This window comes from Crocodylus siamensis, chromosome 4 (assembly GCF_052110815.1).
Source record: "Crocodylus siamensis isolate JL-2025a chromosome 4, ASM5211081v1, whole genome shotgun sequence".
Taxonomy (NCBI): domain Eukaryota; kingdom Metazoa; phylum Chordata; order Crocodylia; family Crocodylidae; genus Crocodylus; species Crocodylus siamensis.
The window spans coordinates 58,497,605-58,525,236 of NC_143398.1; the positions used below are offsets into that span (position 1 = coordinate 58,497,605).

General features: G+C 42.8%; 1 long non-coding RNA gene across 2 annotated transcripts in view; it reads right to left on the reverse strand.

Annotated features, from left to right (window-relative positions):
* Nucleotides 1–633: 633 nt before the first annotated feature.
* Nucleotides 634–27,632, reverse strand: part of LOC149865757 (uncharacterized) — a 76,463-nt gene continuing 49,464 nt past the window's right edge. For both annotated transcript variants that reach the window (XR_016441768.1, XR_016441767.1), the window contains one exon: nucleotides 634–25,894. This is a non-coding gene — a long non-coding RNA (uncharacterized LOC149865757). The remainder of the gene's footprint in view (nucleotides 25,895–27,632) is intronic.

Sequence of the window (27,632 nt, forward strand, 5' to 3'; positions counted from 1 at the left end):
TCCAGCCCATTGAACCACACGTCTTTCCACCTGCAGGGCTCCCAAAAGTAAGTCTGGAGATTTGGCAGTGGGGGAATGGTGGCTGCAGTAATTGCTGCTCCCTTACTGCCAAATTTCTGGATCTTTCAGGAACCCTGCGGGCTGGATGACATAGCTCTGTATATTCAATCACTGGTCTGCAGTGGGACTGGCCTGAAGGGTCACTTCACAGCCAGATCCAGTGTGTAGGATTGAGCTAGTGTGCAGCCAGAACCAGTACGTGGGACTAGGCCATGCATAGGGTCAGACCAGCATGCAAGCTGGATCCAGCACACAGGACTGGGTCATGCAGGGGGTCAGATTGGTGCAGGATTGGGCTGATACACAAGATAGGGCTGAGCAGGGTTGGGACACCACGTGGCCTGCTCTGGTACACAGGATCAGGTTGGCACACTCATCCAGCCTGCGGGGCTAGAAGGTTGAGCCACTGCCCTACCATACTTATAATGCTGGATTTGACTATAGCAATACAAACAAAGTTCTTCTCTATTCACTTTGTAATGTAAAAATTCATTACATTTGAGGTTGGTTTATTCATGCAGCATGTTTTCATTTATTTGAATGCATTTAATAGATTGCAGTAAATTTAGGCATTAAAACAAGCTATCATCGTTTCAATTTTAAACAGGTTTATTTTTTAAAAGAAAAATATTTATTTTAAACTAAACATTCCAATTTCCATAAAACAATCAGATTGTAAAATTACAAAATAAACTATTTTTTAAGATCATTGTAATGTGAATGTAACCTGTGCAACAGCAGGTAGAACCAGGGGCAGTCTACAGAGCTGTGATGTCTGTTAATTTGGATTGCAGCTCCCTAAACCCCCCAGGGGTTGGGGAGCAAGGAAAAAAGGAAGAGGAAGGTTGAGATGGGGATGAGAGCAGCATGTACATGGAACTTGGTCAACCCTACACGGAGGAGTGCACAGGAGAGCTGGAGATCTCACTGGCTCCATCAGCCAGGACTGTGGATTGAAGGAGCTACCCTCAGACTTGAGGGCAGGTGCAGGCTGCTATTTGAGCACTCTAGGGACTAAAGTCTTGTTTGGGGACACCTCTGGGAGTGTGTGGAGGGAAAGGGGCAGAAATTAAAGGTGCTGAGTGTATGTTACCACAGTGTTGGTGTTTCTTTATCTTTACCTGTTCCTTCCCTTTGGCCCGTTAGCTTGTGACCCTAACCCCTATGATTCTCTATACGAAAGTAGGAACTCCCCCTTGCCTCTTGTGCCAGTTTCTGGGGCTGCAGGGTTGGCACACCATACATTTTAAATCATTCTGTTTTGAAATTTGTAATCCACCTCGAGCAAGAAAAGGTATGAAACAACAGTAGCAGTAAGGCTGACACCAGAAGACTATCAGGGAGGGGAAGAAATGTTTAGTGACTAAAATTGTGTTAATGGTGGTAGACTGTGAGATAATATCCTTTCCATTTTGCCTAAGGTAACAAAAGCCATGGATTGGGGAGCTTGGTATCGACATTTATAGTATATAAAAATAAAAGATGAAGCATAGATATGATGTTAGGCAATAACACAATGATTTAATTAAGGAAGTAAGATGTACTGGATGGTGGCTTACTGGTGGCACCTAATTCAAACCTCTATTCCTTTTATTTTTTGTTCTAGTGGAATAGATGTGATATCAGCACCAAGCATTAGAATCTGAACAAAGTTGAATCAGTACAGTAATAGGTACTCTAGTAAAACTTAAGCTACATTTGTATTTTATAACTTTTCACTGTGCTTCTGTTGCCCTAATCTTATTTTAATGCCTTGCCTAAGATTTTATCACTCTTTTACTAAACAAACACTCATTATAAAGACCATTTCATCCCTTCAAGTTCTAAATTAGAGCAGCAGCTAACATTTATAAGACTTTAACATTCAGATATGCAAGCTACCTAACATCATTTGGATAATGGGTTGGGGCTGAGCATAAGTGACAATAAACTAATGCAGATTCATTACAATGACTCGGAGAAACAATATTACATTATAAATTCTAGGTAATCTGTTCCTGTTGAGGGTGGATGTGGTCTTGCTATAAAAAAACAACTATTTTAATACCTGTTCCTTTGGGCTAGAAAAGCTGCTTGTATTTTTAAAGATAAAGGATACTGAAATATGGGGGGAAGGTGGAAGGGAGAAATATCTAATAAAAAAGGCATTTTCTGTTTAAAATATGTGACTTGCTTTTCCAATATCTTACTATGAAAATCTTGTAATCTAATTTTTAATTTGTTTACAAGCTGATAAAATAAGCTACAAGAGCCTATATACTGAAAACAAGGTCAATTCCTTATGGTGGCACAGGATCCACTGGACATATTTCTTTTTATGACATTGTGACATACGCACAAGTGAAACAAAGAATGAGCTCATAATGAAGGTTCAGTGAAGAAAGGTCACCTGTTGTGAACCACAAGCAAGTTCATTAGGTCATTCCTAGCAAGTGAAATGAAAGAATCCCTCTTTCTGTCTACACACAAACTATTCTGATAATACCTCCCCCTATAATAATATCTTTTATTCTGTATATTTAAACTTTTATTATCTAGCTTTCTAGCAGCAGGTTGTAAGTGGAGTCTGACTGAGAAATAAATAGGTACAAAATGACTGACAATCTCCAAAGATGTAAAAATACGTACATTTTTCAAACTCATGCTGTTAAATAGTTCCAGGACCGATTATTTGAGGAGCTGTCTTTACCTGCAGTTGAAGGCATACAACACCCTGAAAAACTGGGTCTTTATTTTGTATGTTCTAAAATTAGAACCTTATCAGGTAGATACTTATATGTCTTCCATGGGATTACACTGAGCTAAGTTAAGGAAATGTCACCCATACTGCATATTATCTGATATGACTTACTGTAATAGTACACACTGGGCACATCTACACGAGACACTACGTCGCCGTAGTGATGAGCTACATCACCATATGCATCTTGTTTTTGTTAATATCAGGCCTACCTAAGAAAAGCTGAACAGCAGTCTACATTCTGTTATGTATGGTACTGACTGTAAATTATGGTACTTCTGGTCCTCTTCCGGGTCCGCTGCCCCGCACACAGGCCCCTCCCCTCCACCATGCTCCTGTGAGATGCTTCATCTGCTCCACCATCTCAACATTCACAAGCTGTGCCTGGCACCTCGAGGTATATAGAACAAAAATTTAAAGCTGTGTCTATGGCCGAATCACTGATTCTCCAAATCAGCATTGAATCTTCATATGCGGATTCAGCCAAATTGAATCAGGGACAGTAATCCGAATCAATGAATCGAATCACTGTCCCCCGAACTGGGTCGAATCTGAATCGAATATGACCCACTTTACACACTCCTAGTAATTATAAACAGAACCATGTCAGAATGGCAGGAGGTTTTGAGTGGAGTCCCGCAGGGGTTTGTCCTGGGTGTAGTGCTGTTCAATATGTTTACTAATGATTTGGGTACTTGCATACAAAGCCTCTTGTGCAAGTTTGCGGACAACATGAAACTGGGAAGGACTGTGAACATGTTGGAGGACAGGAATGTAATTCAGAAGAATCTTGAGAAATTGGAAAGCTGAGCTGAAGCTAACAGGGTGAAGTTCAATGCTAACAAATGCAAGGTGCTACATCTTGGAAAGAATAATCAAAAATACAAATACAAAATGGGTGACATCTGGCTGGATGGTAGCAGTATGGAGAAGGATCAGGGAGTCTTGGTAGATCACAAACTCAACATGAATATGCAAACAGATACAGATACACAAAAGGCAAATGTGCTTTGGGGAAGCATCAAGAGAAGCACTAGGTGCAGGACATGGGAAGTGATAGTGTCTCTACTTGGCACTGATTAGGCCTCACCCAGAGTATTGTGTGAAGTTTGGGGCTCCACATTTTAAAAAGGATGTGAAAAAATTAGAAGGGGTCCCGAGGTGGGTGACAAGATTATAAAAAGGCTGTTAAAGCAACTTATACAAGGACAGGCTGAAAGAGCTAGGCATGTTCAGCTTGCAGAAAATGCACTTAAGGGGAGACATGATAGCAGTCTTTGAATACTTGAAGGGCTGCCACAAAGACGTGGGAGAGATCCTTTTCTCTCTTGCTGCAGAGAGAAGGATGTGGACCAGTGGCTTGAAACTGCAGTAAAGTAGGTTTAGATTGTATATCAAGAAAACTTCTTCACTGTTAGAATAGTGAGGCAGTGGAATAGACTGCCTAGGGAAGCTGTGGACTCTCCATCACTGGAGGTGTTCAAGGAGAAGTTGAACAGCTACTGGTCAGGAATGATCTAGGCATAACTTTGCTTATGTTCTACTCCGGATATTTCCCATGCTTCTGGTCTTTGCTGGTTGCTGCATGTAGCTGGGAGAGAATGCTGTGTCCCATCCTGTCCCTGCCCCTTTTTTCTGCTACATGTGTCAGGGTTTTTTTAAAGAAACGTTCTTCAGAGACACTGAGTGGAGGCTGCAGCCAAGGCTGGTGATTTTGACTGGGCTGTGCCAATGCTCCTCCTGGGAATTAGAGCCAGAGGCTCCTGGCTAGAGGGTCTTACCCATCTGCTCACGGTCAGACTGATTACCATATTTGGGGTCAGGAAGGAATTTTATCCTGAGGTCAGACCGATATGGACTGTGAGAGTTTTTGCCTTCCTCTGTAGCTGAGGGGGTGGCCCTCTACCTGGGATCTTTCGAATGTATATTAACAACCTTGTGCAGAAGCAGGACATTGGCTGCCATAATCCCTCTGCTTTTCCTGTAGCAGGCTGGGTTATGTCTTTTGTTGTGTCAAGACTGATGGTAGCTTCACTAAGAAATTAGATTATAGATTTGTACAGGATGGTTTGGATAAGGATGATTCTGCCTCCAGCAGACGGTTGGACTTGATAACCTATAGAGGTCCATTCCAGCCATACTTCTCTATAATTCTATGACTTCAGGGTGACTGTCTCTTAATTCTTCCCCCTGATGTTTACCAGGCAGCTATGAATACTTACAAATAACTACCTTCAAATAATTATAGTAGGGATAAGGGGGGCTACAGTACAAAGAGCAAATTTGGAAAGAAAATTGAAGATTAGGGATGTAGGAAAGAGACTAGGAACCCATATAGGTATTATATTTGTACCTGGAGAAAAGCCTTTCTCCCAGCACAAAAGAAATCATATGGCCATTCAAGGGCTTTTTTGGGGGAAGAAAAATGTCTCTTTTGCAAGAAAGTTCTCCCTCATCCAACCAGGTGTATCTCTCCCTTCTCAAACTAATTTCAATGGCTGTAAGCTTTTCTCGGGTGTTGAGGACACCTAGAATCCCAGTCCTCTGCTTTTCCTTCCTCCCTCCAAGGGAGAGGGAGGGAGGGAAGGAGAGTACCCAAAAACAAACCATCAGGGAGCCCTCTGAGGACCGTGTCCCCTCTCCTACCAATCAACTTATTGGCAGGAGAGAGGGGGTCATTCTCCTGCTGTCCACGGCCTAAGATTAAAAAATCATGGGACTGAGAGCTATCAAACAGCTAGGGAACTGGCTGGGCAAGGACAAATGGGATAAGATTGGCAAAGAAATTAGGACTGGGAGAGGATGAGAGGGAGCAGGGTAAAGAATCTGAGGACTCTGGCATAACAAAAGAAGGTGAGAAGAAAAAATACTTGGATTAGAACAGAGACATTCCAGAGGAAGACATGGATTAGTTGTATGAAAAAACTTAGGGTACTGACATACAAACAGTTTACCACAAGTAAAATAAGGCAGGCTTTAACATGTGAAATTGCTCCATGTGTACAATTTTACCCCATGGTGAGGAGCATGGGAGCTAAATGAGGAACCAGTAGAGGGAAGCAAGTGGAGAGACAGGCCTGGGACATACACCATTCAAAGAGGTCAGGAACAGAAGAGTGTACAGCTACTAGATCATACTACCATTCAAAACTGGAATGAAATCCAAGATGCCCATGTTTCAACTTTCGTCTGCTATCAGTAAATGTCTGTGAAACTCATTGGAAATGTCCCATTTTCCTCTTGTCTCAGTCCATGTATCAGGTGACAACCTACTACTTTCAGTTAACTCCAGGGCTAAGTACAGACAGTGAAAAAGCCCAAGGCTGAGTCAATTCAGTCTTTGCAGGCTAATCTAAACTGCAGAGATTAAACAGAAACAACTTAACAGACATTCACTTTTGATTCAGGAAATGCAGCCACATACCTGCAGTGGCTCAGACCAGAAGCCAGGGGTGCTAAAGCTTGGATCTCTAGCACATAGCCAGTATGGGCTGTGTTCACTTCCTCTTCCTGCTGCCTCTAAGGTCTCTGAGATTTGCAGTCCAGAATTATAATAGCAGGACTCTGCAGGGTTGCTCATCACTTCCTCTTCCTGCTTCCAGGTGCCTCTGGGATTTGTAGTCCACAGTTGCAGCCAACAGTAAGTTTTTAGCAGGGCAATGCAGCTCTGTACTCTGGGGAAGGGAAGTTTAACATCCGCCCCCTCCCTGGCCCCACACCACAGTCGGGGTTTACCTGGGGGGAGGGGGGAAGTCCCTGCCTTCTCCCTCAACCCTTCTCTGCTGGAGTACACAGCACAGCCCAACCCAGGGCTGGAAAGCATGCTGGGATGCTGGGGGACTGTGATTTAACTTGAACTAGGAAAGGGTCTGGGACAGAAGTTTCATAAACCATTATGAAATTAGTTAAGTCAGATACTGCATTCAACCAGGTTTATCTTAAACCAGTTTCAGCCATTTTGGAACTGGTTCAGGAACACTGGACTTCTGTTACAGCTTTGAACCAGTTTCTGGTTACTTAAATTGGTGTAGCCCAGTAGTCCACTAGTTCAAGTGACAAAGATCTGTAAGACGGATCCAAGGTTCCAATCCTGTCAATAACTGTATGAATATGTTGCAATATGATAACATTTCTGTTTCTTTCAGATGTTTTGTAAAAGCCTATGATATCATATGCAAAAATACATGTTAAAAGAAAATTAAGGTTCCAAGTTTTGCACTTAAAATTCAGGATATATCAAAATTAAAATTACCAGTGCAATCTTAATTTGGCCCCCTTGTATAAAGGCATTATGGTAGTCCTCAATTACATGTTGACATTCTGTTTTTTCCATAGGATCCTTTTATTCAGTGTTCAGTATGGACCTGTTTGGGAATGAGCCTTATAAATTAGCCTTAAGAAGTGCAAAAGATAGTTGTCTGTATGAACCCTACTTTGTGACAGTATATGGAAGTAAAACTGGCTTTTCATCAGAAAATACCAATTCAGTGAAATCAAAACTTTTAAGAAGAAAGTGCTAGTTTTGATAAGAGTTTAATGGGAAAGGTTTCCCATGGGGTTTTATGCAGAAAGAGAGAGACAAGAAGCAAGACCAAATTACCAATCAGGCATTCATTTAGCATATCCAATCCCTATTCTGCCAGATCCAGAACAGGGACTATGAACCTTAGCTTCCCACATTCTAGATGTACTCATTGAGCTATAGAGAGTTTCTTTCTTGACTAACAAATACATAACTATTTATACAACATAAAAAGTCTTCCAACAGGAAATATAGAAAGATACCCACCTACAGTAATAGAAATTATCATTTAGAGACACTTCCTTACTTAGAGGACTATAGAAATTGGGAAGTGGGAAACAGTCCCTCAGTTAGGTTACTGCAATGATTCTCAACCAGGGTGACGTGGCACCCTGGGATGCCTTGAGATCTTTTCAAGAGTACCATGGGTTACCACAGAACGTTAGCACTGTTAAGTTTGCAAACTTGATTCACAAGACAAACGTAGATATTTCAAATAGAATCCAAAGTTGGTCATTCCAAGTTCTTTGCAACAGAAAACTGCTGTATTATTTTTCTGTAAACAAAAAAATACGAGTGAAAACTGAAAGCTGGCATTTTCCAAGGGGCACTGTGAATCTATACAGGGGTGCTGCAAGTCTAAAAAGGTTGTGAACCACTGAGCTAGCAAGTTACAGAAAGATAAATAGTCTGTAGATGTTGTCTGCTGCTCCACAATAAAGTTAATTGTTGTTACTTCTTTTCATTCATTATACACCTGTATTAATGGCACCCAGGGATCTCTACAGTGCCTCAGATATATGTTATATGTTATGGAAAACGAGACACAATCAACCTGAATCAGCCAGAGTAGGACATGACTGGATTTTCAACATCCCAGGCAAGTGTCCTAACTACTACATTATTGGTCTGCTCTGATCAATCTGTATTTTCATGAAAACTTTTGAAGGGTTTGAGCTTTGTCCCAATGTGAAATAGTATTTCCTCTTTAAATCTTGAGAATTTTCAAGTTACTAGAAAACTGTTTCCTGCTCAACTTTAATTCCAGGGTGTAGCTTATGAAACAGCAGACTGAAAGGAAAATGACTGAAGGTAAAACTGTCTCACAGTTAAGGCAACTGAATGCTGCTCTAAAGAAATGGGTTATTTTCTTACCTGTACGCGTAGACGCTATGCGATGGCAGGAAGCTCAATTATACCAAAAATTCACAGGTGACTATGAATGATGCATTTCTTAATTTTAGGTTCCTGATTCAAGGTCTCAAAGTCTGATACGTAGAAGCGCTGAGCACTGCAGCTGAAGGCAATGGATATTGTGCTTTGAACATATGTAGTGCTCCATAATGTTGTGTACTCCAAAAAATCAGTTTCATTTTTCAAATTGAGGAGCCTGAACTTGTGGACATTTCTGACTTTTGTCAGGCTCCAATTTGCCACCTATAACGTGGAGATAATAAACGCTCTTCATCTCCCACACTCACCTAAGGATCCTGAGTTTTGAAGTAGCTGCTATTCTCAAGGACTAGACTCCTGCTTCAAGATTCTGAGCAATTCTACCCGTTAAGACTTTCTTTGCACAGTTCTCAGCAGGGAAACATCCATCACAGATTCTAGGCCTGACTTTTGGAGGGCATCCGCTAACCTCTTATGTAAGGGAGGCTTGTTCCTTTCACAACTCTATTGCCTGTTCTTAAAGGGTCAGGGCTTGGAGGAAGAATGGGTGAGAACAAAAAAGGATTCATCCTGTAATTTGTGATGATTAATTTTCAAGCATTGCTTTTAGGGTTCAGTAACAAATGTTTATTACTATTTGTTAGTAATTTCCATATCACATTATTTAAAGTGTGTAAAGTAGGTGAAATTCAACCCCACATAGTGGTCCATGGACAAAGCTTTATGTACTTCTTAAAACCATATACTATGTGTGTTTTGGGCTGACTGTAATATAACTAGGTCATCTCAAACACTGAGCTATATTTTAGGTTGTCAATAGGATTAAGAGCCATGCATAATGATGCACAAAATTAAGCTATCATTCATTCCATAGGAAGTAAAAATTAACTGTTAGAAAGTGTGTGGATAGATTTGTTCATACGTTTCAATCACTGACAAATTGTAGATAACTGTAAAAAGAATTCTTTAGATATTAAAATTTGCCACTGTGATTGATTTTTAGCTTATAAATCACCCCTTTCTCAGACTCTCTCAAGTAACATTTCTTGAAGAAAAATAGCGAAGCTAATCTAAGAATCAAAATGAGATACCTGAGAGAAAATAATGAATTTCCATTTTGAAATTCTAGTATATGAAAGGGGGAACTGAATCTAAATTATTGATAGAAAATATTTTGTTCATTTTCAGATTAAATACACGCATTCAGCTTTTTATGGGGTTGTTATATTTTACAACAGAAAGTTTATTAATTATAGGTACAATAGTACCATACAGGACTGTGTTACAGTGCCTGGAGTTTGGTCAATAAAAACTTGTGCCTAATTATTGAGATGTTAACTTCAAGAATACTTAGCAGCTCTTAGAAGCCCAGTACCTTGAAGATTCAACTCTAAAATTAATCCAGAATACAGTTGTGTGTGAAACTTTGAATGTTTCTATGAGTTTAAGAAACTGTTGACATAATTCCATACATTCTAATAGACTCTCTAATAGACCAGTAAAGCATTTTGCCCATGAGTTTCAGAGGGTGAAAAGACATACTGTAAAGTTAAACAAGGCAGTTATTCTACAGATGTGCAGACATTCCTACCTCTATAAGAACAGCGTAACAAGTTTCTGCTGGAAACATGTTTCCATAAATGATAGTACTTAAAAGTTATTGTTTCTTTATAGTGTGATGATGAAATCCCTCTTTCAAAGAATTTGGAAGAGTCCAATTACCAGGGTTAGTTTTCAGAAAAAGCCTCTCTCTCACAAAACCAGATATATTCCTAGTTTAATAGTCCCTCAAATTTTATCAAAATTATTTTGAATCATATCCGAAACACCACTTGTGTTTGTGCATAATCACCATTTTTAATCTCTTTTTTTTTTTTTCTGAGGAAGGATGTGTGTGTCCAAAAGCTTACAAATAACAACTTATTTGCAACTGTTTAGTTGGTCTAAAAAAGATATTGCCTCTACCCCAAAATTATCAAAGAATCCATCACATAAGCTAACTGAAGGCAGTATTCTGATGGATAGCCAACATGGCTTCATTACAGGCAGGTTGTGCCAGACCAACTTTATTTCCTTCTATGATCAGGTAAGGTAACTCACCACCTAGATAGGGGAAATGAGGTTGATGTCATACACTTGGAATTCAAAAAGGCCTTTAACTGGGTCTCCCACAGTGTCCTCATGGTCAAATTGGGAAAATGTGGCCTCAACTACTTTATGGTCTGGTGGCTAGGTAACTGGCTCCGCCATAGGACCCAAAGTGTACTGATTGACAGAACTGAGTTATCATGGCAGGTGACCAGTGACTTCCCCGAGTTCAGTACTCGGACTAGTGCTCTTCAACACGTTCATTAACGATTTGGATTCAGGTATTATAAGCTATCTGGCAAAGTTTGCTGATGGCACCAAACTATGGGGGAGCATGGTCATGCTCAAAGACAGGCTGGCAATACAGGCTGACCTAGGCAGGCTCATGAAGTGGCCGAACCTCAACCTGATGTTGTTTAATACAGAGAAGTATAAAGTGCTCCATCTGGGGAGAAATAATCCACAACACTCTTACAGGCTTGATAGTGCTACGCTTGCCAGCACCAAAACTGAATGAGACCTAGGTGTCATGATTGACAACAAAATGAATGTGAGCCACCAATGCGATGTTGCATCTGGCAGAGCTAACCAAACACTGGCATGCATCCACTGAGGCATCTTAAACAAAACAAAAAATATCATCCTCCTACTCTACTCAACCTTGGTAAGACCACAATGGGAATAGTGCAGCCAGTTCTGGGCACCATACTTGAAAAAGAATGTGGAGAAGCTTGAGAGAGTCCAAAGGAGGGCCACACATGTGATTAGAGGCCTGGAGACCAAGACATATGAGGAGAGGCTGACGGACTTGGGATTGTTCAACCTGGAGAAGAGAAGACTCAGGGAGGACTTGGTAGCAGCCTATAAGTATATCAGGGGTGTACATCAGGGCTTGGAGGAGCTTCTATTCATCAAGGCTCCCCGTGGGCGGACAAGAAATAATGGGTACAAACTGGCTGAAGAGTGCTTCAGGCTAGACATAAGGACATACAGTCATCTGACCCCAGCACTCTTTCCAGCCCAGGGCAGGGGCTCGGATTCGGTAATCTACTAAGGTGCCTTCTGACTCTAAAAATCTATGAAATCTATGAAAAACTTCTTTAAAAGCCAAGTGCCAGGCTCCCCCAGAGAGCTCCCCCAAAGGTGGTACAGTTATCCACCCTGGTGATCTTCAAAAAATGCCTTGATGCCAATTTTGCTGGGGTCATTTGATCCCAGCAGTTTTCCCTGCCCAAGTGCAGGGGGGCTGGACCCGATGATCTGTAAGGTCCCTTTCAGCCCCTCACAATTATGAAATGATGAAACTTTGCCTACCTTTTGTACTCAGGTCAACACGGCTGCTGCCTCGATCCCATTCTTCCCCTAGCAATTTAATCATATGGCATGGCCTACATCTAACCTCTTGGTATGAAATCATATTCGCTTTCCTAGGAAATAATACTCTTTAAATAACTTAATTAGCTGAAATGTTGTGGACCCAAGCTTGTCCCTTGTCTACACTTGGTTAAACAGTGACCAGGACTAGTTTAGCTACTGAAACAGCATTGTTGTCTAGTAGATAAGGTATATGAGTTAATGAAAAACAGATACCATTGAGTAGCTACTGTTGGAGAGTGCACTTCTGAACCAGAGTTGATAAACCAAATAATTTGCTACTGCCAGGTTCAGGAAGGTCAATCAGATTCATCAAGCTTGGTTTTGTAGTGGAACAGGGAGTAAGTTGCAAATTTCACAAGAAATGAGAATGTCCACCGTACTACTTCTATAGCCAAGGCTTATAAAATTCAGCGCATTTAGAGTGTTTGAGTTTCACCTTTCATCTGAGAAACTAATTTTTGTCCCTCAAGAGTTTAAAATCTGAACTTTGGCAACATTTAGCATTTTGAATTGCACAACCAACATTACAGCAGTCATATTTTGAGCTACTACAAGCAAGTTTTATCAGGTTTTATTTTGCCTGTTGCATTAGTACTTTCCAGCCTACAACAGAACAAGAACTTTGATTAGCTAAGGGTGAGGTAATATGTTCGAACGAGACCACTTAAAGGGCACTTAAACCATGAATGATCACAAGTTCAGGCTCATTAATAACTACTAAGGACCCTCTAGGCATCTTAAATTTATGCCATTTCAGGCAAGGGTTATCTCTGAGGCCTGCTACCCAGCACGAATCACCAGAACTTCTGGTGATGAAACAACCAAGTTGAAGATCTCCAGCATCCAAGGAGACACTGCTCCCAGGTGGACCAGCTATCCACCTGGACTCTACAGACCTAACCTGATACCTGGGAAGCAGGTGAGCAGGAAAGTGGGAGAGAGAAGGGGAAAAAGGGAGTAGGGGCAGGGTTTAAGCAGGGAAGAGGCACAGGCCCAGCAGTTCCCTTCATGTCCAAATTTGGCCCCATGCCCAAGCAGCATCCCCCAAGGGAAGGAGCTCCCAGGCTGCCATGGGGACCAACAGGGGTAGCACAGGCTCAATCCAGACACATAAGGAGTTGCCATCCTCCAGTGGCTGCCTGGCAGTTCCTCATCCACAGCCCTTTATCCCCTCCCCCTTCCCCAGTGAGGCCTGATCCTGGAACTTATACTGTGGGTACAGAGGAAAGAAGGAGGGCAGGGAGGGAGCAGACTTCGCAACTCCTAGCCATACACCTGCTTGCCACAGGTCACAGCACTGTATGTTTGAAATGATATTAACCACAAATGTGCAAATGCTCATACTACATGCTAAATTTTACACCCCCTAACATTCCTTAGCATTAGGATGTGTCAATTGGAATCTGTAACTTCACCCTAAGTGACATAACAAATGTAATCTTTTCTACTGATACGGTGTTTTTTGTGGGGTGAGGGAAAGAGGAAAGTCCTTGAACTTTGTTTTGCATTTTAACTATTTTAGAGTTTGTTTGCTTCTTATTCGAAAGGACAAACAATACATTTATTTCTTGTCTTACTGTTTCTTTGTGCCTAAATTTTGGGCCCTAGTAGACTTTACTTTTATTATGTGATTAATGTGTTAATTGTGCAAAATATAGCAATTTGTGGCACACCAGCCATCAAAGGCACTTTTACATGTGCTCTGGGGGTGGGGGTGGCAGCACTTTAATTACAGCAGCTTCAAGAACTGCTCTAGTTAAAGCACTGCCACTTCTCCTGTATCAGTGTCCCCACACTTAAAAATGGCAGCAGGAGTGCTTGAACTAAAGTGCATACAATGAGCCTTAGTTCAAGCACACCTGGTGCCATTTTTAAGTGCAGGGATGCTAGAGGGTGGTGTGGTAGGGCACTTTTGGTGCCGGCCACTTTAAGGGCTGAGTCAAGCAGCCAGTAGGTGCTTGATAGTGGTGGCCATTTTAGAACCATGGTCGCCTATATAAACAGAGCAGTTTGCTGCTGACAGCCAGGCAGGAAACATAGCCTGGCTGAGCTGCTGTAGGGGAACATCTACAGTTAGGAGCAAGAGGCTCTTGGTCCTGGGCATGACCTAAAACTCCATTCTGCTGGGAGTAGGTGGCCTGGTAGGGCTCCCAGTAGCATGGGAGCCTCCAGGAAAATACCAGACCAGTTACCACCCTGGTGGAAGGTGGGTTGGGGTGCATCAATAACCCCTAGCCCCTATATCACTGTGGGTAGCAGTTGGGGCCAAACATAGCTATAGCCACCTGAGCCCCCACCAGAGAGGGAAGCCCTACAGCCATGGTGAAGAGGTAGAAGATGTGGAACCCCAGTAAAGGTAGGCCCCAGTGAATGGGTAGAGATGTGCAGACTCAGGGAGGGGGCAGATGTGGAGCCCCAGTGAGGGGGAAACCAGAGGGCTGGGAGCCCAGTGTGTGTGTGAGAGTTTGTGAAGAGTTGCCCCAGGAGGTGCCAGGGCAAGCTTGGCCCTGGTCGGGTAATTGGCTGGCCACTACCCTGGTGAGGGTTGCGGGAGAGGCCCAAAAGATGGTATGTCTGCCACGCAAGATGTGCACTAGGTAAATCCTATGGCTGAAGGGGCCCGCTCTGAGAGGGAGCAAAGCGATATAAGTTGTCAATGCGTGAAAGAGACCCTGTGAGAAGGGGTGGAGTGTGAGTGGCCCTAGTGAGAGGAGGGCAGTATGAATGGGTGTGTATGAGGCCTGACAATGAGGGATAAGCTTGGTCTGGCTGTAGGCTGGGAGTATTTGTGTCACCTGGATGCCATCTGTGGGGCTTGGGCTTCAGTGTAGGGGAGGAACGGAGCCGCAGATAGCACCCCCTGGCATCAGGGCAAGAACGGGCGGCCTCCCACCAAATAAGAAACAACAAGGCATCACACGAGAGTGAGGCAGGCAGTTATGCATAGGCACCCCAAAATATTCCACATTAAATGAAACTGGGATTGGGTCCATGGCAGCTTCAGGGTCCAGGACACAGTAAAAACTTGCCTAATCCCCAGGATCAGCATCTATCCCATCTAAGAGGGACAATATAATTTTTTGATTGACATAATTCTTTTTCATATATAAAGAGAGCTGTCCTGGTGTTTCATACAAGGCAAAGAATATAATGAATATGCTAGCCAGGCTTCTTGTCGCTTTCTCTAGGCTATGCCATAATATAACACTTGTCATGAATGAAGTGTTATATGGCATGTTCTTGCACTACCTCATGAGCAGACCAGGAAAAGCCTCTAGCTTAATCAAAGCTCCTTTTCTGTTGCCCAGATTCAGAGAGAAAAAGGACTGTGGAAAAAGATCATATGTTACTTTAGCTTTTAGTCAGCAAGTCTAAGTTCATCCCTCTCCCCACTTCCATTCATTTATACCATCCATATTTCTTGCACATACCTTTATCCTACAATTTCATGGTAGCACAAGACAAAATGCATGTTTCCTCTTGTTGGCTACTTTAAGAAATCGGTCCCTACTGTTTAAATATGCCACCTGATTTCTGTTTGTTTCCTATGAATTAGGAGCCAGCAGGGGAGGTTATGCTTAGGGGCAACCAACACAGGTTCATTAGAGGCAGGTCCTGTCAGACCAACCTGGTGGCCTTCTATGACCAGGTCACAAAATCCTTAGACGCAGGGGTAGCAGTGGTATTCTAGCAGGGGTACCAGTATTCTTTCCTGCCATGGCAGGGGGTCGGACTAGATGATCTGCTCAGGTCCCTTCCTACCCTAGAAACTATAAGTACAAGGTGGTATACCTGGGGAGGAAGAACCAGCACCATACATACAGGCTGGGGAACTCCCTTCTTGTCAGTGCAGAGGCAGAAAAGGATCTTGGAGTCACTATTGATGCCAAAATGAATATGGGCCAACAGTGTGGGGATGCAGTCAGGAAGGCCAACCATACCTTGTCATGCATCCAGATGCATCTTGAGCAGGTCCAAGGAGGTGATCCTTCCCCTCTATGCGGCACTGGTCAGGCCACAGTTGGAGTACTGTGTCCTGTTCTGGGCATCACACTTCAGCAGGGATGTGGAGAGGGTCCAGAGGAGGGCCACTCGCATGATCAGGGGCAGCAGGGCAGGCCCTACGAGGAAAGGCTACAGGACCTGAACCTGTTCAGCCTCCACAAGAGAAGGCTGAGGGGGGATCTAGTGGTCTGTTACAAACTAGTCGGAGGGGACCAGCAGGTATTGGGGGAGTCCCTGTTTCCCCAAGCACTACCAGGAGTGACTAGAAATAACGGTCACAAGCTGGCAGAGAGTAGATTCAGATTAGACATCAGAAGGCGCTACTTCACTGTCAGGGCGGCTAGGATCTGGAACCAACTTCCAAGCGAAGTGGTGCTGGCTCCTACCCTGGGGGTCTTTGAGAGGCTAGACAAACACCTTGCTGGGGTCATTTGACCCCAGTACTTTTTCCTGCTATGGCAGGGGATCGGACTTGATGATCTGCTCAGGTCCCTTCTGACCTTACCAGCTATGAAATTACTTGATAATCAGTTCTTAAAGATCTAGAGCTTTCTTAAATCTAAGGAAAGTGTCTCTGTAGAGGAAAAGCGTGACACCTACAGTAGCCTGCAGAGCCAAACTTCCAAGCAAACTATAATAATGTTTAATGTTTCTTACTGTCTGTGGTTACATATACCATTTATCTCCGTCCTCTCTGTAATCACCCTAGAGATATTTGAAGATTGCTATCAAGTCTCCCCTTACTCTTCTCTTCTCCAGAGTAAATAACTCTAGTTCTTTCAGCCTTTCCTCGTAAGTGTTACTTCCCAGGGCCTCTAATAATTTTTGTTGCTGTCTGCTGAACTCTTTCCAATTTGTCCACATCCTTCTCGAACTGTGCGTCCCAAAACTGGACAGAGTACTCCAGGTTAGTCTCAAGTCAGTGCACACACACAATGGTACTGCACAGTATGGTATCTACATGTGCATTTCTGTGCAGTAACTAATTGGGCATAAATTAGATACCTGAATGATGCAGGTATCAAATTTACACCCAAGTTGGTGTAAGTCACCATATTTCAAACCAAATTGTTATAATGCAAGTTTAGCATACAAGTACCAGTGGCAGTAACTACATTAAGAAAGCAAGTAATCTATAAAATCAATACCAGGATACAAAAAAGGAGAAGGAAGAAGAAAGCAGGAGAGAGTTTAAAGTCTATTTTATGCAAGTTTAGTATAGTACAAGTAGGATTATCAGGGCTAATTTGTAGTTTTTCATACCCATTAAAAATCTTAGTAACATCATTTTTATCAATGATGCTTACACCAGATTCATAGATTATAGAGTTGGAAGGGACCCAATGGATCATCGTGTCCGACCCCCTGCCTCTGGCAGGAAAGAGGACTGAGGTCAGACAACCCCAGCCAGGTGATTGTCAAGCCTCCTCTTGAAGACCTCCAAGTGAGGTGATAGTACCACTTCTCTTGGAAGTCCATTCTAGACTCTGGCCACACTTACTGTAAAAAATTTTTTCCTAATGTCTAACCTAAATCTACACTCCACTAGTTTGTACCCATTATTCTTAATTACTCCCTGAGGCGCTCTGGTAAACAGAGCATCCCCAATTCCCTGCTGTCCTCCCCTGATAAACTTGTAGGTGGCCACAAGGTCACCCCTCAGCCATCTTTTGTAAAGGGTGAACAACCTCTCCTCGCAGGGTCTTTCACGGAGATCGCTAATCATGCAAGTGGTCCTCCTCCAGATTCTCTGTCTCCCTCTTGAAGTGCGGCACCCAAAACTGGACACAGTACCCCAACTATGGCCTGACTAATGCCACATAGAGGGGGAGCATCACCTCCCTCGATCTGTTGGTCATGCATCTGCTAATACATAACAAGGTGCGATTGGCTTTGTTGATGGCCTCGTTACACTGCCAGCTCACATTCATCTTGAAGTCAACTATGACTCCAAGATCTCTCTCTGCTTCTGAGCTGCTGAGGAGGTCATCCCCCCAACCTGTAGGTGTACTGGGGATTCCTCCTTCCTAGGTGGAGTACCTTACATTTATCTTGGTTGAATTGCATTCTACTTTGTTCCGTCCATTGATTTAACCTGTCCAGGTCGGCTTGTATCTGCTCCCTGCCCTCCGGTGTATTAACTTTGCCCTATAACTTGGTATTATCTGCAAACTTGAAAGGGTGCTCTCCACACTCTCGTCCAGATCGCTGATGAAGATATTAAACAACACCGGTCCAAGAACCAAACCCTGTGGGACCCCACTGCTCACCTTCTTCCAGGCTGAGAACAACCTGTCCACCACCACTCTCTAGGTGCAGTCCCTAAGCCAGTTAGCCACCCACCTGACTGCATAGGCGTCCACTCCACAGCTCGTTAGCTTCCCTAAGAGAACAGGATGAGAAACTGTGTCGAAGGCCTTCCTAAAATCCGGGTAGATGACATCGGCCTCAGCTCCTGTGTCAAGGCAGTGTGCGACCTGGTTATAAAAGGCTATAAGGTTTGTCAGGCAGGATCTACCTGTGACAAACCCGTGCTGGTTTCCTTTCAGCATCGTTTCCCCTGCTGGACCTTCACAAATGTACTCTTTGATTTTTTTCTAGTATTTTCTCAGGGATAGAGGTAAGACTGACTGACCTAAAGTTACCCGGCTCATCCCGTCTCCCCTTCTTAAAAATGGGCACCACATTGGCCTTTTTCCAGTTCTCAGGGACCTGGCCAGAGCACCATGAGAGCTCAAACAGCTGTGCCAGTGGCTCAGCAATGACACTGGCCAATTCCTTCAGCATCTGTGGATGCAGGTCATCCAGGCTGGCTGACTTGTACCCATCCAGCCCTTCCAAGTGCTCCTTAACTAAGTCAGCACTAACCTTTGGCAGTCTGGTGCCTTTTGGACATCTGTCTACGCTCATGGTGGGGGAATTGTTTTGGTCAGTATTAAGGAATACTGAAGCAAAGAACTCATTGAAGAGCTCTGCCTTTTTCTCTGAGTTAACTACCAACTGACCTGATTTGTCCTGCAGGGCCTCTATGCTACTCTTTGCTTTCCTTTTGCTCACTATATATCAGATAAAAGGCTTAAAAAACTATTGCCAAATTAAGAGGACACAAGACTAAAATAAAATTCTAGGATATTCAAATACATTGCCCTTTTTATAATGTACCTGAATTTGCTTAGGACTACCACTACTGATTGTCTACTTTATTGCTTTATTCCACCATCTCTTGACCTCACCCATTCCTATGGTTTGAGTTCAGGATTTTGTGTATTTAAAATAGTCAATCAATCACAGCCTAATGCTTTCCTTCGGAAGTTACAAGATAGCATAATATATTCCTATATCTCAATTACTGAAAATTCAAAATAAATGCGTCTTTGCAATTAAACAGACCTCCTTCTTTATGACAGATAGTACTTAGTATTCTAGTCGGAGACTGGCAAATATCCAACACCCACTGTGTTTGAAGATAAAATAATCAAAACATTTAAGTAAATTTAGTACATTGGTATAATTCTTTGCTTCTTCTGACCTTTCAATTTTCAAAAATACTTGGCTGCTTTGTGTAAGATAGTGGAGAATTATCCTGAGAGAAAAAGTGACAATCCATGAGATTCCAGTGACTCAACGGTTCTAGTTTCTTTAAGCAGACTAAGAGCAAGGTGAGTTGCACTGGCTCTTAGTTGCATTGGCCTCTTTAATAGTCCTGCTGTCATACTGTTATATGTTTATCGTGGCAGCTGAAAGCACTCTGCAACCAGTACCATGCTATCACATGCTGATGATGCTCAAGAAACAAGTCTTCTGCAACAGTATTTTATCCAGCAGTAGTTGCCTCTGCAGCTGTTGGTGGCAATGGTCTGGTACCATGGTACTGCAGAAACATGCTATTTTAATCCTAACCAGATCTTTCACCGAGTTTCTTTGATCATTCTTTGACTTGAAGGAAGACTTCCAAAGTTCACCTTTACTAAGATTTCTCAGCTAGTGAATGGTGCTACATGCAGAAATGTTCAGGAAGCTGATTACCCAGGTGTGTATGTTAATAAGGTACATAAGCAAAAATGCTCCTTTTCCGTTCAATTTAAGTTACTTGTGTCAAGTTAAAAAGTATCCAGTTAACCACAGTCTAAATGCCTACACTATCAGCACTTTTGTTAAACAGATCCTCCTTTCCTATCTATGCTCTAATAAAGGTGGGTAGCTTGGCCCATACCAAATGAGAAAGATGTGATGTTCTGTTCCCTGTGATTCTCATCCTGTAAGGGTAAAGTTTATCTTAGAAAAACAATTTGAGATGGTTAAAGCATCCATTAACCACAGGAATTGTTCCCTACTTCAGGCAAACAATCAAAATAAAAGCTATTGAAATGTATGCATTTCCTAAAGTAGGACTTATGTGTATTCTTTTGTTCTATTATCTACATACTTCTTTTTACGTTGTTTGCTGTATCATTTGATGTATTTTCCCTCCTGTGCATATTTTTAGTTGCCATAGGAACTTTCCTATTTCCTGTCAGCTGACACAGCTATTTAATAGCATTAACTATATAAAAGGGGGTTGATTCTGGCACTCTAAATGCTGAGAAAGGCCTCAGCTAGGCAAAACACATTTCAGTTTTCTCTTTTTGTTTTCTTTCTATCAACAATATTTATGAAAAAGGTAGACAGAGTATTAACATCTGGAAATGCTGGCTGTTTCTAGTGGCAAAGTGTAGATCCTTTTCAGTCTTGTTGTTTTTTGTTTTGGTGTCAGCTTTCTCCTGCTACCAAAATATAAAGATAGGAAATATAATCTTTTGTTTAATTGGCTTGTGGTTTTGGTGTCCTCAACCTAATCTTTCTTTATTTCCTTTTCTAAAGAAAAGAAACTAAACTTTGCTATTAAAATTAATATTAGTGAAATCAAATCATTCCATTAGCACAAAAGTCTCCAAAGAATGTTTTTTAAGAATCCCAGCTCTCTTTCCAAAATGTAATAAGCCCTTTAGGTAATGCCAATTTTCCTACCAGTTATTATATTGTGTAAGCAGAAGAGAGACATAGAATGACTGAAACTGGCTGACAGCCATGTTACTTTGACCTGTATGCTGTCACTTCCCGTACCCATATTTTTATCAAATCTAAAATTTCAAAAATACCGATTTTGATCATAAACAGAAACTGTTTTCATTCATTACTTGAATCATGAATTGATACTATTTTCAAGAATAACACTTAATCAATAGAATGTAAAATGGCATTAGCAGTTTTACTTTACTTGCAAATGGCACTGAAACAGACTCTTTCTGGAAAAATATTAATATTGGAGCAGTGTTCTTATTAATTATAACAATACATGAATCCTTTGCATGCTTTTTTTCTAATTTATGCCACTCTACTTTTCTTCATATAACTGAAGAAAAGTGTGCAACTTGGAATGGGGCAACCACTCCATAAATTATTTCAAAACAACTTACATGTTTATAACTTCAGAAAAAAATTCCCCATATACCGTTAAGTTATGCAAATATTATTCAAAGCCTGCTAAAATCAAAGAGAATATTTCTATTGAATTTGTGGCATTCTGGATGAGTTGATTTGCACCTTAGAATAGTTAGTCTATAGGGTGCAAATCTACCCTGTCTTCTGACTGACTTCAGACTAACACAGCTAACTACCTCATTCTGGATGCATGCCACAGAGTGGAAAAGCCAGACTGTGCTTCCTCACTTATATATCACCTCTTTATGGGGTCTTTTTAGTGTTGTGATACCAAACTTTATTTGGAAACAGTCCATAGTAACATACCATGCATACAACAGCTAATGCTAGTGCTGTAAGTGCTTCAGCTACTCAGGTCCCAACATGTGGCAGATCCCAACCCATTCTGCTAACCGCCTCACTACCATGATCCAAATAGGGTCCCTGACATTCTGACTCTCTGATGTACCCTCCACTGAACCATTTATTATATGTTAAAGAACTTTGCCTTTGATAACCTATTGGCTTCTCCAGCCAGAAGAAAAGAGCAATAGCAGGACATCCCCATGCTGACCTTTCACTGCTAAACAGGTTCATCCTGGTCCAAGCAGTCTCATTCCTCAAGCAGCTCCACTGACTTCAGCTGGCAATGAAATGAATTCCTATAGTATGGTAATGCAATAAGGTGATACAATATGGGTCCACTGTTTTAGAAAGTAATTTAGGTTGGTCTACAGAGGGCACATCTATACATTCATTTGATCTGGGATTAGTTTACTTGCTAGTAAACTTCTGTGGATTAAGTGCTCCTGGGCAGCGGTCTACACATGCAGGGACTAGGCAATGGATTTGTTGCTCTTATCACCAAACTTCCTGCAGCCCTGAGACAGGCCCCACTGGGGGGAGCTCCAGGCTCTGGCTGCAGCTGCTAGCAGCCAGCAGCCATCTTCAAAAGGCAGCCCCATTGGCTGCTCTCTGGCCAGCCAGTTCCCTGGCCAGGAGCAGTGTCCAGTACAGGGACAGCATGTGGCAGCTCTCTCCTTGCCCACTCAGCCAGCATTATGGCTCCTCTAGCCCCTACCCCTGGCAGTGACAACCAGTGCCCCAGGCTTCTTCTGGCTCTGTAACATGCAGCCACTGCCTGCTTGGCTGCAGTGCACCATCACAGGGCCACCACTGCGTATCTGTTGCAGGCAAGGACACTGATGATAGGCTTCTGGATGCCACTGCTGGGGCCACTGTCACCCTTCTGGGCCCTCCAGGCCAACCAGGACTGGTGGCTGCACATTATCCAGCCTACCTGCGATGATAAGCAGTGACTGGAGGTGTTCTGCATGATCTAGGCCACCTTCCAGGACCTCCTCAAGCAGCTCTGGCCCCACCTGGAGTGGCAGTACACTGCCACATGGCCACCCCTCCCTGTGGACACATGGCTAGCCCTCACCTTGCTCAAGCTGGCCACACCCATCAGTCTCCATTATGTGGACCATCTCTTTGGGGTAGGCAAGGCCACCTCTAGGGAGGCTGTCGGGGATGTGTGTGGTGTTCTCCAGAGTGTGCTGAGGCCCATCATGCTCCACATGCATGACCCCCTGGCAGTGGTGGTGGGGCTCCATGCCCTGGGCTTCCCCCAGTGCATTGGGGCATCAGGGCCCGGGATGAGACCCACCCCTCCTCATCGGGGACCCTGTCTACCTGCTCCTGCCCTGGCTCATGTGACCCTTCACTGACCACCAGGACCCCCACCAAGGCCACTTTAACAGCTGCCTGGGATGGACCCATACCCTGGTGGAGTGCACCTTCAGTCATCTCAAGGGATGCTGGTACTCCTTCACTGCCCACCTTGAGTTCACCAAGGACAACCTGCCTCAGGTCATCATCACAGCCTGCATGCTGCATAACATCTCTGAGGCCCAGGGGGAGCTGTTCCACAAGGCTTGGCCAGAGGAGGTGTGGCGCAGCGCATGGAGGCCTGACAGAGGGAGCACCACCTGCGGTAGTGGCAGCAGGACCTCCCTGCCCCCTGCTGAGGCCTCGGGAGAGCTGTACACCCACCAGCAGGAGCCAGGGCACTGGATGCAGGAGGCCCTGGCCAACCACCTCCTCCTGCACTCCCCATGAACCCCCCACACTGACTTCCAGCACCATGCTCACTGCAGATCTCTCATAAGAACAAGTTTTTATTCCCCTTGCATCCAACAAAGCCCCTCTCCCTCCCCGACAGACAAACTCCTTCACCACCCACTCCATACACCAACAATAAAACACCCTCTTCATTGTGCAAACTATTTACAAAGTGCTTTGTGTGGTGTCCCAGGGTGGGGGCCATGGGTTGGGGGCACCTAGGGGGCAGAACCTGGGGACAGGTGTCCAGCACTCCAGCCTCTGGCTGCTCTCTCTCTCTCCCCTCGTGGCAAAATTGGGGAACTGTGGTCTCGACAACCTTATGGTCCGATGAATGGGGAACTGGCTCCATGGTCAGACCCTGAGAGCAATTGTGGATGAAACCGAGTCAACATGGCACATGGTTACCAGTGGTATCCCCCAGGGTTCAGTATTTGAACCAGTACTCTTTAATATATTCATTAATGATCTGGATTCAAGTGTCAGAAGTGGACTAGCTAAATTTGCAGACAACACAAAATTATGCGGAAGTACGGTCACGCTAGAAGATAGGCTGGCAATTCAGGCCGACCTGGACAGGCTCACAAGGTGGGTGGATCAAAACCTGATGGCATTTAACACAGAGAAATGCAAGGTGTTCCATCTTGGGCCCAGTAACTAATCACATATAAATTTGCTACTTGCATTTGCAGGTAGCAGATTTACACACGACTAGGGGTCTCTACTGCTCAGTAAGTGTGTGCACATATAGACATGTGCGTTTACTGTGCAGTAAACTAGGCTACTGTGCAGTGAAGTGTCTCATGTAGACATGCCCAGAATGTATTAAACACCTATTTTTCCTTTTTTTTTTTAATGAGGTTGAAATGTATTCTTTTTTACAAGTTCCTTTCCTTATAACAGATAATAAAACAGCTGTTTCGGGGGGGGGGGGAGAAGAGAGAGAGAGAGAGAGAGAGAGGATTTGCTGCCTGGAAGTAGTATCATTTGTTCAAGTAATATTAAAACAATATTATAAAATATAAAGTACTGAAAAATATTAAAATAATAAACAAAAATTAAGCCTATCTAGATGGGTTTCTTCACTTTAGGACTGATTTTGGGAACCAAAGACTGGATGTTTACTTCACTCATCTAAAGATGGATATTAGACTTAACTAAGGCAAAGATTTCCTATGCTAGAGCTTTGTGGGAGGCTTTTAATTACTTTTTCAAGGACCATATGAATCTCATATTTAAATTGCCTGAAAAATTAAACAGAGTTGCCACTTACATATACAAAATTGTGTTGTGCATATATAAAAATTGTAGTATCAGTATGTTTACATTTCTTCTCTGGGTTAAACAATCAATCTGTTCTATATCTTAGGAGCATTTACTTCTGGTATGGCCAAAGTGCGGCTGAAAATGAATTCTAGTCATTTTTCTGGTCCTGAAGTGGCATTTAAATATCACATTTTATTTTAGGAAAAACACAAATGTAATTAACCACTTACATTTCCCAAAATTTGTCACAGTATATTACCACCCAAGTCAAGCCAGTACAGGAACTCAAAAAAACCCCTCAATTACCAGGTCAGACAGGCAAATCAACCTATAAGAAAAAAAATGTAATAAAAAGTCAATATCCCTTCTATCCTATTCTCAGACACCCTGGTCAGACAGTCAATATAAAACAGCATAAGCTGGAGAGTCATTGCTGGCAGCAGTCCCCTTGATATGAGGATGATAGTGTTTGAGTAAATAGGGAAGTCATCTGTGAGTCCAAAGATGACTGAGAAGGTCAAGCTGAGATCTGCATATTTGACTGCAGACATGACAAATAGATGCTGGAGATCTAAGCTCTCTCCCTTGGTCTCTCTCATCTATGCACCTCCATAATGAGGCAAGTTTGTTCCAAAAATCAATGGCATCATGGGAGATGATTCAGTGATTGAGTCTCCTGAGGACTGATTTCTTCAAATTCGTCTTCCAGGTGCCCTTGAATCTCTTCTTTTGTCCACCTCTAGAATGGTGGCCAGTGGCAAGTTGGGGTATAGGACCTGTTTTGAGATCCAATTATCAGGCATCCTTATGACACGTCCTGTCCAACAGAGCTGGTGCCATATAAACACGGCTTCAATGCTGGTGATGTTTACTTGGGCCAGAATGTTGGTGATTATCCTTCTGTTCTTCCAATTGATAGGGAGGATTTTCTGAAGCCATTACTGATGGTAACTAACTGGGAGACTAGCTCCAACCCTGTCACGGAGGTTTTGCAGTACTTACCCACCAGGAGTCCAGGAAACTTAGGGCAGGGAGATGATGTCATCAAGTGGCATCTCTCAGTGTCTAAAACCTCACACCTGTAAAGAGAAAGAAAGAAGATGAGCCGGAAATGAGTGAAAGAGGGAAACAGCTAAAAACTGTCAGCAGCAAGGTTAGTTCCCCAGAAGGGGACAGAGAGAGATGAAGCAGCTGGGCATGGTTGCTGTAATCTATATGGAGGCAGAGAACTTTACTGAAATACTGAGAGTGGCTAAGACACCATTTGGGTGAAAGTGGAGAAAAAAAACTTACCTGCAAGAGGTGTGTGAGTTCTCTTCTTAAATAGGAGGCATCATATGACCCAGATATAAAAGACTGAAAGCTGGGAGGAATTTATTGAGGATTTGACTTTGAAATGAACTATGTAACAGTCAGTATATTTATAGGAGTGACTTTAAGTGCAACCTATTAGGTTCTAAGTAAACCCATTGAAGCAGGAACCCTGCTATAATAATTACAGCTATAAGCTAACTACTTTGGTTTATATGCCAGCAATTATGTTTGTTACAATTTCTGTACATATTCCCCCATCAAGGCATGGCAAAAGAGTCTTCAAAGGAGGGCCAGCAATGTATTTACCAGGTCAGCTAAAAGCTTAAGAAACCCCCTGAACACCTGGTGCAGTAACATTCTGACTTTCAATGTTCCTAACACGTAGTTCAAGTCTCACTCCCATACAACAGGGTAGGGATGACAATAGTCTGGTAGACAAGAAATCTGGTTTGGTCATGGTATCATGATTGTCAAAGAAACATATTTCATAGATATCCAAAGACAGCACTGGCAGTTCATCTGGTGTTGAATATTGTCATCTATATTTTCTTTCTGGGAAAAGCAGCTACCCAAGCAGGAGAAATACTCAACATCCTCCAAGGATTGCCCTCCAATTGTAATATGTGGAGGAGTAGCTGGTTTGTTTGGGATAGGTTGGTAATGTAACTTTGTTTTTGTGGAGTTGACAGTGAGTCCAAACAATTCATACAATTTGCAGAAGTCATCAAGAATGACCTAGAGCTCTTCAACTGAGTGGGTACACACAATACAATCATCAGTGTATTGAAGATCAGTAATAGAGGTATTGGTTATCTCGGAGTTGGAACATAGCAGAAGACGTTCAAGACATTTCCGTCCATGGAATACAGGACGTTGACTCTAGATAGAAGTCTATCAGAAATGAGATGAGGGATAGCTGTGATATAGATAGAAAATAGTGTTGGTGCAATCACACATCCCTGATTGATTCCACTTCTAATAGCGAAGGATTCCATTTTTGAGCCATTTCTTAGGACAGCTGTTGTCATGCCACTGTGAAAAAGTATGTTAATAGTAACAAATTTTGGTGGGTATCCAAATCTCATCAGGATCTTCCATAGGACCTCTCCATTGATTGAAACACAATACGATCACTCCCTTTCCAATCTCTCAGTTCTAATCCTCAAAGGGAACTTACATAACACCTTTCATACATGAGCCTAAAAACTTCACTTGATAAATCTACTGGATACAAAAAATCATGGACTCAATATAGACATTGGGTTTATGACACATTACAAACTGCCTGACATCTGATACACCAGCTACTGCCAGACCTGACCTCATACTTTTCTTCCCCCACTCCTTTTCTGTCCTTTGTGCTCCTAATTTCCAGCTATTTTCTTTTTCACAGACAACCTCTTTTCTACCTTGAATTACAGCTACTGTAGAGGCAAGGTTCTTTGAGTAGATGTGATATCTTTTATTAGACCAGCTGAGGAGTTGGAAAAAACTTTTTAGCAA